We start from the raw sequence: 14,272 nt of genomic DNA, 5'->3' as shown, positions 1-14,272 counted from the left end.
GTTTGGGCAACCCGACCCGAGGGAAACCTGACATTTTTATGATTTTTTTTATTTTTTAAGCTTAAAAATTCAGGTTGGGTCGGGTTGGTTCAGGTTGGAAAAAGGTTTCCTCGGGTCTAGTTGAACCTCTTCGGGTTGGAAATCGGGTTGGTTCGGGTTGGAAAAAAGGGTTCCTCGGGTCGGGTCCAACCCGACCCAACCAGACTCGAGTTGCACGCCCACCTCCAATCAGCGCATGAAAGTGGGCTTGCACCGGCCTTTGTGGAAGCTGAACTTGTCAGTTGCGGAGGAAGAGCAAAAAAGTCTTTCCGCACCCTCCAGTATTAGCACCCCGAGCAAATAGGAAAGTGCCCTAGAAGGAAGTCAGAACCTCCCACCGCGACCTTGCTAAAAGCTTGGCATAAATATAGAAATCGAGGAAACTCGAGGATCTCCAGATAAGGCATGAAAACTGACTCCTTAGAGCTACTTTCCTTCTAGGCTTCTAGCCACCGGCATCGGACAACATACGGGATCGATACAATCACAACCGTTCGTTCGATCAGACAGATTTGAGCACCAACACATTTATTTCATGAAAAATGTGTTTCCCAACACTTGGATAATTAATTTTCATTGAAAAATTTCCAAAATAGTAAAACTTCTATTTAATATTTTGGATATTAAAATGATTTGTTTATATTACCTTTCTATAGTTGGGTTTTCATCCTCCTTTGTTATGATCATGAAATCAGACCATTTCTGTTGTTGAAAATTAAAAGTTATGCACAAATTACACTCGCTTTGGTCTTCTCTAATATGAACCCCCTTGTCAAAATTATACACAAACTGAGGTGTAGACCATTTTCTACTCCCTTCGGTATCTGATTATATCTGGTGTGAAGTAAAAAAAATTAATGCAAAACTACAACCGACTATAGGTTGTGTTCGTAGGCAAATAATTTGATTGGTGTAACATTTCCCAATGACCATTGGATTTAATTTTCAGGATTCATCAAACCAAAATTATGCTGAAGCAAAAGAAAAAGATCAGTCCCCCCAAATTTCAGAAGAGTTACGTGCGAAAACTAAGACCTCAATGATAAATGAGAACCCGAAACAACCTTTGGGGGAAAAAGAAACGGCAGCTGAATATGCTTTGAAACCAGAAGAAGAAGAGAATGAGACTAGTATCTCAAAGGAGAAAACACTAAAAAAGCCAGACAAGATACTACCATGTCCTCGTTGTAACAGTCTCGACACAAAGTTCTGTTACTACAACAATTACAATGTCAACCAACCACGGCATTTCTGTAAGAACTGCCAGAGATACTGGACAGCTGGTGGAACAATGAGGAATGTTCCAATAGGGGCCGGACGTCGAAACAATAAGAGCTCCGCCTCACATTATCGGCACTTAACCGTGTCAGAAGCCCTCCAAACAGCCGGATCAGATACACACGAAACAATTCACCATGCTACGTTGAAACCCAATGGCACAGTTCTAAATTTCAGCTCAGACGCACCACTCTATGAGTTGATGTCATCAGTGTTGAACCTTCCTGAGAAAAGACCAAAATAACAGAGAATTATGTTGTCAAGTGGAGGAGAAAATGGCGATGAGAACTCAAGTGGGTCTTCGAATTTGACTCAAGAAGGTAATTGGGCAAACTTGCAAGAGCCATCAATACAGAACTGTCAAGGGTTCCTCCTCAGGTGCTGTATTTTCCCGGGGCTCCATGGACTTATCAATGGAGCCCTCAGCTAGCACAACCAAATACATTTTGTCCTTCGAGCTTTCCAATACCATTTTACCCCGCGCAAGCTTATTGGGGTTGTACTGATGGGGTATAAAAACAGGAGCCAATTAGCTGTCGACACGTGGCCCCAGAATGGCCCATCGCAAGCCCAACTGCTGTATAGGGGCAATATGGTAATTATCTGAAGAGTAGGTAAACTCGAACCTATAACAGGCCGACACCTGTCCTGGGGTAGGTAATCCAACCACCCCAGGTTTCCCTCTATAAAAGGGCTTTCAGAGCTCAGAATCAAAGGTAATAACTTCTCACCCACCACTCTTAAAAAACTCGCTCTGCACTCCTGCTCATACTGACTTGAGTGTCGAAGGGCCTGTCCGGAGTAACGACCCCAGGTTGGTCTTCTGACCTCGTTTGCCCCTTGTGTAGGACTCAGCTCCTTCACTTCGATTCCGCAGAACTCGACTTCTTCACTTCGGCTTCTCGGGTCCTCCAGCTCAGCTCTGACGTCACTGCCGTATCTGTTACCTATTTTTGGTCTAACAGATTGGCGCCATCCGTGGGACGACGAACTAAAAGCTGTTCAGATCCCCTTACAAAATGGCAGGACGGAGGAATGCTCGGGTACCAACCGCACGGACTACCCAAGCCGTGCTACCTCACAGGACCCGGAGCGAGCGAATCGCCTCGCAGGTGGTTGCTCCCTCTGCCACAGCAGAGCAGAGCCCAGCTCATTCGGGACACCTCGATCCCGCGCCCACTCCGGATCAAGTTTAAGCCCTCTTTCAACAAATGACGGCTCTTGTCGGTCAGTACCGGCAACTACTCCAAGCGCCTCCCCAGCATCCTCCAGAAGCTCCACGACCTGTGCAGGAAAGGTCGAATATCCACAGGGGAGAGTCAGTGCGCCACGGTGAAGACCGAACTCACCACTCAAGACAAGGCCATCACTCCAGAGCCAGGCATGCCCATACAGAGCCTCACCACCGCCGGAGATCCCGGTCCCGCTCTGCGCGAAAGCACCAAACCCATGAAGACCACGCACCGCAAGAAAAATCCCGGCCTCGTCGAAGGAGTCCGGAAAGTCAGTCTGGCTCCGCAGCGAGCCCGTCAGTGGAGAGAAACAGGTCGCTGGACCGACCAGACCGTAGAACTGATCTGATGCTACGGAGGATAGAGGAAATTGACCACCGCATACAAGACCTGGCAAAAGATCAGAGCCGGCCTGCTCGCGGGCGTTCTCAAGCAGAACGCCGTTCACCGACGATGTTATGAGCGCCCCAGCGCACAGGGGGTTTAAAATGCCAACCGTCCCGCAATATGACGGGACCTCTGACCTTGTGGACCATCTGGAAACGTTCAGAACGATAATGCTTCTCCACGGCGCGTCCGATGGCTTCCTCTGCAGAGCATTCTCAATCACACTGACTGGTGCGGCCCGGGACTAGTACTCAAGGATCAAACCGAACTCCATCAGCAACTTTGAGAACTTTGGGGACGATCTTGTCCGCCATTTCATGAGCAGCCGCAGGCCAAGGAAAACAACATCATCCTTGATGGCCTTGCGGCAGGAGGACAACGAACCTCTGAAGATGTTCGTCAGCCGTTTCAACAGGGAGGCACTCCAAGTGCCGAATTTGGATCCCTCAGCCGCTATGAACGCTCTCCTCGCAGGCGCTAGATCCAACGATTTCTGTCGACCAGTGGCTCGCTAAAATCCACACTCACTAGCAGATCTGATGGCCGGAGCTGAGGAATACATAGCAGTAGAAGAAACGCTGGCAGCCCTTGACTCAAATCGGAGGAGAACCTCCGAGGACAAGAACCCTACCAAGCAAGGTAGAGAAGATAAGGCCCCCAGAAGGGAGAAGTCCTCCCAGAGGAGGGAAGAAAACTTTACTCCTCTCAACACCTCCCGGAGACACATACTGGCCGCAATTAGAGGAGAAGAGTTCGTAAGGTGGCCGACCAGAGCGATCTCCAAGGGAAGTAAGAGAGACAAGTCGAAGTACTGTCGGTTCCACAGGGACCACGGTCACGACACAGACAAGTGCTGGCAGCTCAAGGAAGAAATCGAGCTGCTGATTGGTCGGGGCTATTTAAAAAAGTATGTCCGAAGTGACTGCCACAAGAGAGAGCACAGAGAGGAGAACCCCGAGGGCCAGAGCCCTCGACGGTCACAGCCGCCCTCTGCCCGGGGTCAATCTCCTCCGCCACCCAGTCCACAACCAGAGGCACACCGATCCCAGCCAAGGGGAGTCATCGGCACAATTATGGGCGGACCAGCCGCTGGGGGCACATCATCTGCCGCTCGAAAAGCATATGCACGCCAAGTCAACACCGTGCACACCTGCAGCAAAAAGATGAAGACGGAGAATGAGATCTCCTTTTCAGATGTGGATCTTGACAACCTGATACTGCCACACGACGACGCACTGGTCGTAACCATGCTCGTCGCAAACTGGAAGTTGAAGAAAATCCTGGTCGACAACGGGAGTGTGGACCCGATCCGAGAGAGGCGGGGGACGGATCCCCCAGACGCGAGTCTCAGGATCATCCACGTGAAGGAGAGCTCCACCAAGGAACTCTTGAAAGAGTGCCCCTCACAGCATGAGTGACGATGTAAAGTGAGATACCTCTCGACTCGGGGACTGGCCCGGATTCGAGGCGTACCTTGAACAAAGAACGAGTCACCATCCAAGGAAGTAGGCCCTGGATCCCATGCTGTGCTCTGTCGCAACAGATAACCAGAGATACAAAAGGTCCGTGCCTGATGACGAATGGGGAAGGGGTTAGGCGCCCCCAATTCGCCCAAGTGCAAGCACCTGGTCTCTTATGCCATTTATTATTAACTTTGAAGAGTTTTGGGCAAAAATCATGTGAAATGGGAACAATCAACCCCGAGAAAATGTCTATCTAAGCCTGCATGACCCGGGGATGGGCAAAGAAAGTGAACATCCAAATCCTAACTTATCGCATCTAATCCTAACTCATCACATCTAAGAAAGCAATAAACAATCGCATGTATAGTTACAACTAAGCAGATAATGACAGATAAAATAAGATAAGGAGAGCAAATATCTAAGTTTAGACAGATAATCAAGCTAAGACGAATGGATAAACGCTATAGCTAAGCAACCAAAGCAGTAAAGTAAGCACACTGGCATGCGAGCCTATGCAAGAGATAAGACTAAGAAAATGGCAATCGATCGCACGCTAGAAGAACAAACAAACTAGAATGCATGGGAAATCTAAGATAAGCACACAGCAAGCTAAAGGTGTAAGAAAGGAAAGAAATCGAAAAATCAACGGCATGTGAGAACCAAAAATGCCAGGGGAAAGAAGATGGAACACACGATAGGCTCAGAGGGCGATTCAAAAGGAATCAAGCCCAGCGATCCTAATCTGCTGAAGATCGGACAAGTCTCGCGATCGTCATGACCTATCGTTGGGCTCAGCGAGGACAATCCCTGTAAAGGGGCCACGCTACGTCGTCGCCTGTCCCAAAACCCGATAAAACGTCAGAAAACCGATGGAAACCGGAAATGGAATGAAAAGAGGGCTCCGAGTGACCTGGCAATCACCATCCTTGCCCATTTTTTCTTTTGTTTTGAAATGTTTGAAAATATTTATTAAAAAGGTTTGACTGAACTTGGGTGGACCCAAGCTACCTACGTACCCTGCGGAGAGGGATCAAGCCAACGTAGTTCGGACGAAAAGGTGAGAAATATTTGTAAAATGGTGATGTAAAAAAGGTGAAAGGGTGTAAAAATGGTGACTGGACTCAGGATGCCAGCTGCACGCCTGAGCTGCCTACGTACCCCTCAGCTAGGGATCAAGCCATCCGTAGTTCGGACCAGATTTTCCTGACTACTCCTAATGACTCGAGATTTTTGAGATTTTTGGTTTTTTGAAGTGTTTTTGTTATTTTTGACACAAGAGGACAGAATCCTATCATCATAAGGGTAGGACAGATTCCTGATATCCCGCAAAGGTTGGACGGCATCCTATGCTTTGCGGGGGGGGGGGGGGTAGGACAGAATCACGACTCTGCAAGGGTTGGACAGCATCCTATACCCTGCAAGAACGGATAAAAATCACATGACTTGATGAGAGGAGGGACAAAATCCTAACCCCTATGATGATAGGACAGACTCCTGAAAGGCTGAAGGACTGACTCCTATGCTGAAGACTGACTCTGATAGATGGAATGAGGGAATCCTAAACTTTATGAAGGGATAGGACAAAATCCTAAACTCTACAAGGGTAGGACAGACTCCTAAACCCTAGGATGGTAGGACAGACTCTTAAACTCTCTATGACTGACTCTAAAGAGGAAGAAATCCCTTAACCTGCGAAGACTCTAAGGCAGGAAGGGAGGGGGTTGGATCAAGAAGCATTCCGTCATAGCCGTGACCCGACAGACAAACTCTGAAATTGATGAACAACCCCTCAAAAATCTATAGGAACCCTAAGATTTAAGGAAAATCCTAAAAACTAAGAGAACCCTCGAAAGGGAAGGAAAGAGGCAGATTAATGTGGGCTCCGAGTAGCCTCATCATAGCCCAATCTATCTGCAATTTTAGGACATTCAAATATATATATCAAAGCCACAACTAAAGAGGACCGACTATCACAAATTACCCAATGCTCAGGGCCAAAATAGATTCTCCTATTGAAACCAAATCATGCAATAGACACCATTCAATCAAAAGAAACGAAGCAAGAACAAACATTCTAGTGTGATCATCATTAGAAATAAATGGAAATGTTACCTGTATCTGCTCCTCAGGATAGGGTCAAACGATGGTGTCAAAGCGGAATGGAGTTTGCGCGAGATATACCGGCGGCGATTGCGAGGTTCAGACGATGCTCAGATCATCGGCGCACAAGCCCCAATCTCCCCCTCTTCTTCTTTCGGATTATATACCAAGAGCGATGGGGTTACCGATGTGGATTGCCAGAATTATAGAGAAGAGGGTCACTGGAATATACAAAATCATGGGATATTGTTCTAAATTGTTGGATCTTATGGTGACTTGGATGAAATTGCAAAGGCTGCGGTGGAGCTCTTCTCCCCCCCTTTGGGTCCCCTCTAATAAACCCTAGCAAGAACCTCTCACACCCCTTTTTTTACAGCCCTCATCTCACTCTCTCTCTACCTCTGTTTTCTAATAAAAATGAAAACCCCAAAATCCGAGATAAACAAGAGATGGATGGTGATGGGTTTCAAGGGAAGAGAGAAGAGGTTCGGGTTGGCCGGATTCCAGCACAGCTTGCCGGAGAAGAAGGGTCTCTCTCTCTCTCTCTGTTTCTTTCTGAGGAAGAAGATGGGGTTTCGTGGAGGTGACGGTGGTTGGTGGTGATGGAGGTTTAGGGTTCTAAAAAAATGGAAAATGGTGGTGGAGGGTTGGATCGGAGATGGGGTGGGAAGATGGTCGGATTCAAGGTGGGAGTGGAGGCATTGGAGAGAGTTTGGGTTTTTTGAAAATGGGTTTTGGGGAAAATAACAGAGGTGGTGGATGGGGATCGGAGATGGAGGTGGCTGTGAAGAAGAGCACGGTTGAGATGGGTTTTAATGGTTCTAAGAGGATGGGGGTAATGGCGGCCATGGAGGAGGAGGAGAAGGGCGGTGGCGAGGTGAATATGGGTTACGGTGGCTGTGGAAGGCCGGAATCTGGCAAGGTTGCCGGGGAGGGAGGCCGGAGCTCCATTTTCCTCTTCTTCGAAGCTCTTTCTCCACTCCTCTCTCCTTCTCTCTGTGTTATTTTCTCAGACGAAAATTAGGTCCCCTCGGTGGCTGAGATTTGGTGGTGGAGTTTGGGCGGCGGTAGAAAGGGGTTGCTTGCAGAGGAGGTAAAAAATGGGTGAAACAGATGTGGGGGAATGGGGTTTTGAGCTCCGGCGGATTGCCGGACTTAATGGAGATTGGGGGAGGGTTGTGATAGAGATGGGATGGAAAAAATGAAGGTGGAATCCGGGGGTGCTTGCCGACGGCAAGGGAGATGGCCGGAGGAGATGAAGCTGAAAGGAATCGAGCTTGGGCTGGCCGGAGATGGACGGACGGCCGGCGGCTCCTTCTTCTCCCTTCTCTCTGTTTTTTTTTCTTCTTTGGAATGAGGCCTCTCCCTTCTCTTTGTCTTTTGTTCTTTTACAACTAGGGTTAGGGACCTAGTTCTGATCCTAACCCTCCATCTCCTTTGATGGCCTAGATCACTTCTCCTTGTGCTAAGATCTGGAACCCTAATCATGTGCTTTCCCTCATGGCCCTACACTTGTCTCCATTTTGATCTTAGGGTCCTTGCTCATTGCTTATAGAGGAAGCAATACCATTCTTCCAAGAATGCCCTTTTGGAGAGGGGTATTTTACTCTCTTACCCATTTTATAGAAAAAGCAACATATTTGCCAGCCCATTCTTATCTGGACAGCCCTCTTTTGGATTATTTTCACTGGATTTTCTCTGCCCAGGGCACCTCTCGACTTGACTAATTCGACCCTCTTCTGCACTATTTTTCGAAATAAACCCCATTACCCAGGTAAATTCTGTCGAACCTCGACGAAACTTCATGGGGCCCACTTACGGTCTCGAACTATCCAAGATTTAACCCCAGAGCCCTGAGTTGCTAATTTTTTTATTTTTATTTATATATTATATATATATATATATATATATATATATATATATACATTTGCACTCGAGGACTTATCCGGGCCCAGCTGCCCAGGGATTTTCCAATTTTTTTGTTTTTTTTTTGTTTTTGTTTTTAGGGCTTAGTCAAAATGGGATGTCTACAGGGAGTTCGGCCGATATTTTGTACTATCATGCTTTCGAGAGAATGATGATTGGAGACGACCGCTTAAGGCCGGTGAACTCGGATTTGTTTGGTTTCTCAGGAGAGGTCGTGAAAGTGGAGGGACAGATTGAACTCCCCGTCCTCGTCGGAGAGCCGCCCTGTCAAGCTTTCGCGATGGTCAACTTCTTGGTAGTGAGTGCCACTTCGGTCTATAACGCTATCTTGGGATGACCCGGCCAGAACTTGATTCGCGCAGTCGCTTCAGCGTATCACCAGAAGATGAAATTCATAACGCCAAACGGCGTGGGAGAAGTCCGAGGAGACCAACCACAGTCTAGGGAGTGCTATGCAATGGCACTCAAGGGCAAAAATGCGGTGGAATCGCTGCCGATTGAGCTACTTGATCTGAGGGATGAAGCCCAGGGGACTCAGCCCGCCAAAGACCTCATCTTCATCCCCTTGTGCAAAGATGATAGTGAGAAAACTGTTCAGATCGGCTCCTCTCTAAGCAGCAGCACCCAGCACAGCCTCACCCGGTTTCTTCAGGACAATGCAGACGTCTTTGCATGGGCTCCCGTTGACATGCCCGGCATAGACCCGGAGGTCAGCACGCACAGACTTGGTGTTGACCCAACCTGCAGGCCAGTAAAACAGAAAAGAAGACACTTCGCCCTCGAAAGGCGACATGCGATAAAAGAAGAGGTGGAGAGGCTCTTAAGGGCTAACTTCATTCGAGAAATCCAATACCCGGACTGGTTGGCAAACGTAGTGCTGGTGAAGAAGACAAATGGAAAGTGGAGGACCTGCGTTGATTTCACTGATCTGAACAAAGCCTGTCCTAAGGACAGCTATCCGCTCCCAAAAATCGATCAGCTCATTGATGCCACCGCAGGTCACGAATTACTGAGCTTCATGGACGCCTTCTCCGGATACAATCAAATCAGAATGTATGAGTCAGACACACCAAAGACATCCTTTATAACGGATCAGGGGACGTACTGTTACCGTGTCATGCCCTTCGGCTTAAAAAATGCCGGGGCCACGTATCAGAGGCTCGTAAACAAGCTCTTCCAGAATCAGATCGGCCGTAACATGGAAGTCTATGTCAACGATATGCTGGTCAAAAGCCGAAGTGCACAAGATCATGTGTCCGATCTGAGAGAAACGTTCCAGGTCCTTAGAGAGCACAGCATGAAGTTCAACCCCACCAAGTGCACTTTTGACGTCAGCTCGGAAAAGTTCTTGGGGTTTATGGTAAGCCAGAGGGGGATAGAGGCCAATCCAGAAAAGATCAAGGCCATGGTGGAGCTCACTCCACCAAAAACCATCAGAGAAGTACAACGGCTGACGGGAATGGTGGCCGTACTGGGGCGCTTCATCTCAAAGTCCGCAGAGAGATGCCTGACTTTCTTTAACGCCGTTAAAGGAATCAAGACTGCACCCTGGACAGCTGAATGCCAGACCGCATTCGAAGAATTGAAGCAGTACTTGTCCTCTCCACCGCTGTTGACAAAGCCGGAACCGGGGGAAGAGCTGCTCCTGTACCTGTCCGTGAGCCCCATGGCTCTAGCAGCCGTCCTAGTTCGTGAAGAGCACAGCTAACAAAAACCGGTCTACTATGTCAGTAAGGTCTTGCATGATGCGGAGATCAGGTACCAGCGAGTCAAGAAATTGGCCTACGCCCTGATCATGGCACCCAGGAAGTTGAGACCGTATTTTCAAGCCCACGCGATAAAGGTCCTGACAGATCAGCCGCTCAGGCAAGTTCTCCATAAGCCGGACACCTCAGGACGGCTCGTGAAATGGGCCGTGGAGCTGAGCGAAGTCGATATCCAGTACGTGCCTAGACCAGCAATAAAGGCTCAAGTGCTGGCAAATTTGAATGCACCATCAACCAGCAGAACACTGAACTTGAAATTGTCCAAACCCCGGCTGTGGGGGAGAAAACCACAACTGAGGAACGAATAGAAGATAGGACTGAAGCAGAAATCGTTCCCGTACCAACAGAACAGGATCTGTTGACCACCGAACTGCTCTGGGGAGTGTACGTGGACGGATCTTCGAACAAGGGTGGCTGTGGAGCCGGTTTGGTTCTCACCGGGCCGGACAACTTCACTTTAGATTATGCACTGAGGTTCGGATTCCGCGCATCCAACAATGAGGCTGAGTATGAAGTCCTCCTCGCCGGAATGAATCTCGCAGTCCAGACCAGCGCCCAAAGGCTGAAAGCATATTGTGACTCCCAACTGGTTGCAAACCAGATTCAAGGGGTCTATGAGGCCCGCGACGAGCGTATGATCAAATACCTCTCCAAGGTTCGCCAGTTATCCAGTAAGTTCAAAAGTTTTGAGGTCATCCGGATCCCTAGAACAAAAAATACAAAAGCAGATGTGTTGTCTAAGCTGGCCGCATCCGGATACACCACTCTCGGGAGTATATGTATGGAGTTCCTACAGAAATCCAGTATCGAAAATGAGGCCGCTGAAGTAATGCAGGTGGAACACGAGTCCTGCTGGATGGACAAAATTATTGAATACCTGCGGAGTGGAAAACTTCCCGAAGCCAAGAAGAAAGCTCGCAAAGTGACACAGAGAGCAGCCCGGTTCTCCCTCGATGGTGAGAACCTGTACAAAAGGTCATACACCCTCCCATACCTAAAGTGCCTCCGGCCTAGCAACGCTGCATACGCCCTCCATGAGACGCACGGAGGGATTTGTGGGGAACACCTAGGGGGCAAGGCCCTGGCAATCAAAGTGCTGCTGAGAGGCCTGTATTGGCCAACCTTAAGGCAAGACGCACTGAGTCTGGTCAGAAGGTGCGAGAGATGCCAAAAATTCTCTCCCAGCATCCACCAGCATGCTGTATCTATGGCCCCGATCATCAGCCCACTCCCCTTCGCAGTACGGGGGATGGACATCTTGGGCCCCTTTCCACCAGCCTCCGGAAGGCGCGCGTTCGTAGTTTTGGCCATTGACTATTTCACCAAGTGGGTGGAGGCCGAACCTCTAGCCCAGATCACAGAGCAAAACGTGCAGAACTTCTTTTGGAAGTCGGTTGTTTGCAGATTCGGGTTTCCACGCATCTTGATAACGGACAATGGTAGACAATTCGACTGCCGGAACTTCCAAAAATTCAGCTCTGACTTGAAGATCGAGCAGAGATTCACTTCAGTGGTGCACCCTCAGACGAATGGGCAGACAGAAGCAACGAACAGAATCCTGCTTCAGGGAATTAAAAAGAGGCTGGGCGAGAAGGCTGGCCGATGGGCAGATGAACTTTATCATGTCCTGTGGGCGTATCGTACCACCCCACGCACATCAACGGGGGAGTCACCATTCAACTTGTCCTTCGGGACGGAGGTCGTAATACTCGTCGATGTGGGCTCCCCGTCTCCCAGAGTCACCAACTTCAATGAACAGCTCAATGGAGATGGGCTCCGTGTAAATCTCGACTTACTGGAAGAAGCCCGGGAAGAGTCCCGAATCAGGGTCGCCGCCTACAAGCAGAAAGTGTCCAACTATCATGATTTGAAGATACGCCCCGGAGAATTCCGAGCAGGGGATCTGGTCCTAAGGAAAGCTGCTGTCTCCCAACCCAAGAAGGTCGGAAAACTCTCCCCGACTTGGGAGGGGCCGTACTGAGTGAAAGAGGTCATTCGCCCTGGAAGTTATAAGCTGGAGACGCTGGAGGAACACCTATTACCCCATGCCTGGAACTCAAAGAACCTCCGAAAATACTACCAGTAGTAGGCCACCCAGCGTGAAAGTCACTATTGTAAATATATTGAATGTGAATGATAGAAACCCTTTTGCAAATCTCCTCGCACTACTTGGAAACCCAGTTCACTAAAACTAGGGTACTAGCTGCTTGGTTCGCCACGGCTCGCCGGACAGACTCCCCCCGATCAGGAATGTAACTCCTCGCACTTCCCCAAATCACTACAATGACTTGGAGAACTGGGGGGCAACTGATGGGGTATAAAAACAGCAGCCAATTAGCTGTCGACACGTGGCCCCAGGATGGCCCACCGCAAGCCCAACTGCTGTATAGGGGCAATATGGTAATTACTTGAAGAGTAGGTAAACTCGAACCTATAACAGGCCGACACATGTCCTGGGGTAGGTAATCCAACCACCCCAGGTTTCCCTCTATAAAAGGGCATTCAGAGCTTAGAATCAAGGGTAATAACTTCTCACCCATCACTCTTAAAAAACTCGCTCTGCACTCCTGCTCATACTGACTTGAGTGTCGAAGGGCCTGTCCGGAGTAACGACTCCGGGTTGGTCTTCTGACCTCATTTGCCCCTTGTACAGGACTCAGCTCCTTCACTTCGATTCCGCAGAACTCGACTTCTTCACTTCGGCTTCTCGGGTCCTCCAGCTCAGCTCTGACGTCACTGCCGTATCTGTTACCGATTTTTGGTCTAACATGTACCATCCCACCGACTTGGGGTATCCCTTGGATATCACCTCCAATCGGTTCTAATTCTTCGACCTTAGGCAAGCATTCAAGGGAATGAGACATGCTTAAACAAAGTGATTCGGAGAAAGAACACACACTCAAACAAAGCAACTCCGAAAGATGCCTGTGGATTCCTAAGTCGATACGGATTGATGACCATGGTGAAAGTGTGAGGAGTTCTATATACGCGACACTTGGGATTAAGAATGACAATGGGGATACAATCAGTGGCAAAGGGCTTTTCAAGGCCTTCCAATCAAAGACCGATGAAAAGAATCACACAGCCAAAAAACCCCATGTCTTGTTTGCCAACCCTGCGACACTTTTGTGGTCACTTAACTTCCATGAGAGCTCATAATGGATTAGTAAGCTGGTGAAAATCTGTTCTTGTAAATTTTGGAAGCTTTAGATCACGGAGATGAGTTTGAAATTCAAACCACTCACTTTCATGCAGAACCATGCCAAGCTTTATAGATGCAAAAGGTTGCATTGAACGAATTGGCAGCTATCCGCTTATGAGAAAGACTTTTTAGGAATTTTCTGGGTTTTGCCGTAGAAGAGCTAATTTCAGAGTAACTCAAATGGCCAATGGTTTAAGCTCCCTGTATCAATATGAACATGTTCACTATTTTCTTTGTTATAATAGATTGGTGAGTTTGTGTATATATATGTATCCATATCAGAGAAAGGGAGGGAAAAGAAACAAAGAGGATTCTCAGATGTACTAAAATAAGTTTATAAATCCAAATTGAGTTCGTTTTCTTTTTTCCTGTATATTTCGAATTAAGAACAATGAAAGGACTTCTGTTTTCGAGGCGAACTGTATCCAAGTCATGAATTCCATACTAGATCAAGTTGTATATTGTTGTGTTAGAAGGGTCGTATAACCCCCGGGCAAAATCGCTATGCGCAGCGGAATAAAATTGCATAGTATAAAAATTATACTTCAATTTTGCCCTTAGCTCAGGATTTCTAGGAACTAGATTATATTTTGGTGATAAAATAAATAGATAAAATCATACATTTGAAGAAGTTACCACGAAGAAGATCGTCTGCTTGATCTACTCACCGAATCGTCACGAACGAACTCTTCTTCGCGAACGCCGCAAGTTGATCTGATGAGATCCTTTCGATCTTCACAGAAAGAATAGAATAATATTTATTCTATATCAAGAACTGATCTAAATCAACCCTTATTTTGAATTGGGAAACTAAGATATTGATGGAGCTTTTGAACTCAAGTTATGTCTTTCAATAGAAGCTAGTTTTTGAACTTGAGA

The 14,272-nt window shown here is 47.9% G+C and overlaps 1 pseudogene; it reads left to right on the top strand.

The window, feature by feature from the left end:
• The first annotated feature begins 964 nt into the window (after nucleotides 1-964).
• Nucleotides 965-13,350, top strand: LOC143857662 (cyclic dof factor 1 pseudogene; annotated as a pseudogene).
• The last annotated feature ends 922 nt before the right edge of the window (nucleotides 13,351-14,272 follow it).

The sequence above is a fragment of the Tasmannia lanceolata genome, unplaced genomic scaffold (assembly GCF_043159265.1).
Source record: "Tasmannia lanceolata isolate RefF3 unplaced genomic scaffold, GAP_Taslan_0.1 ptg000025l, whole genome shotgun sequence".
NCBI lineage: Eukaryota > Viridiplantae > Streptophyta > Magnoliopsida > Canellales > Winteraceae > Tasmannia > Tasmannia lanceolata.
Note: the sequence above shows the minus strand (reverse complement) of the source record. Positions and strands in the feature narration are given on the sequence as shown.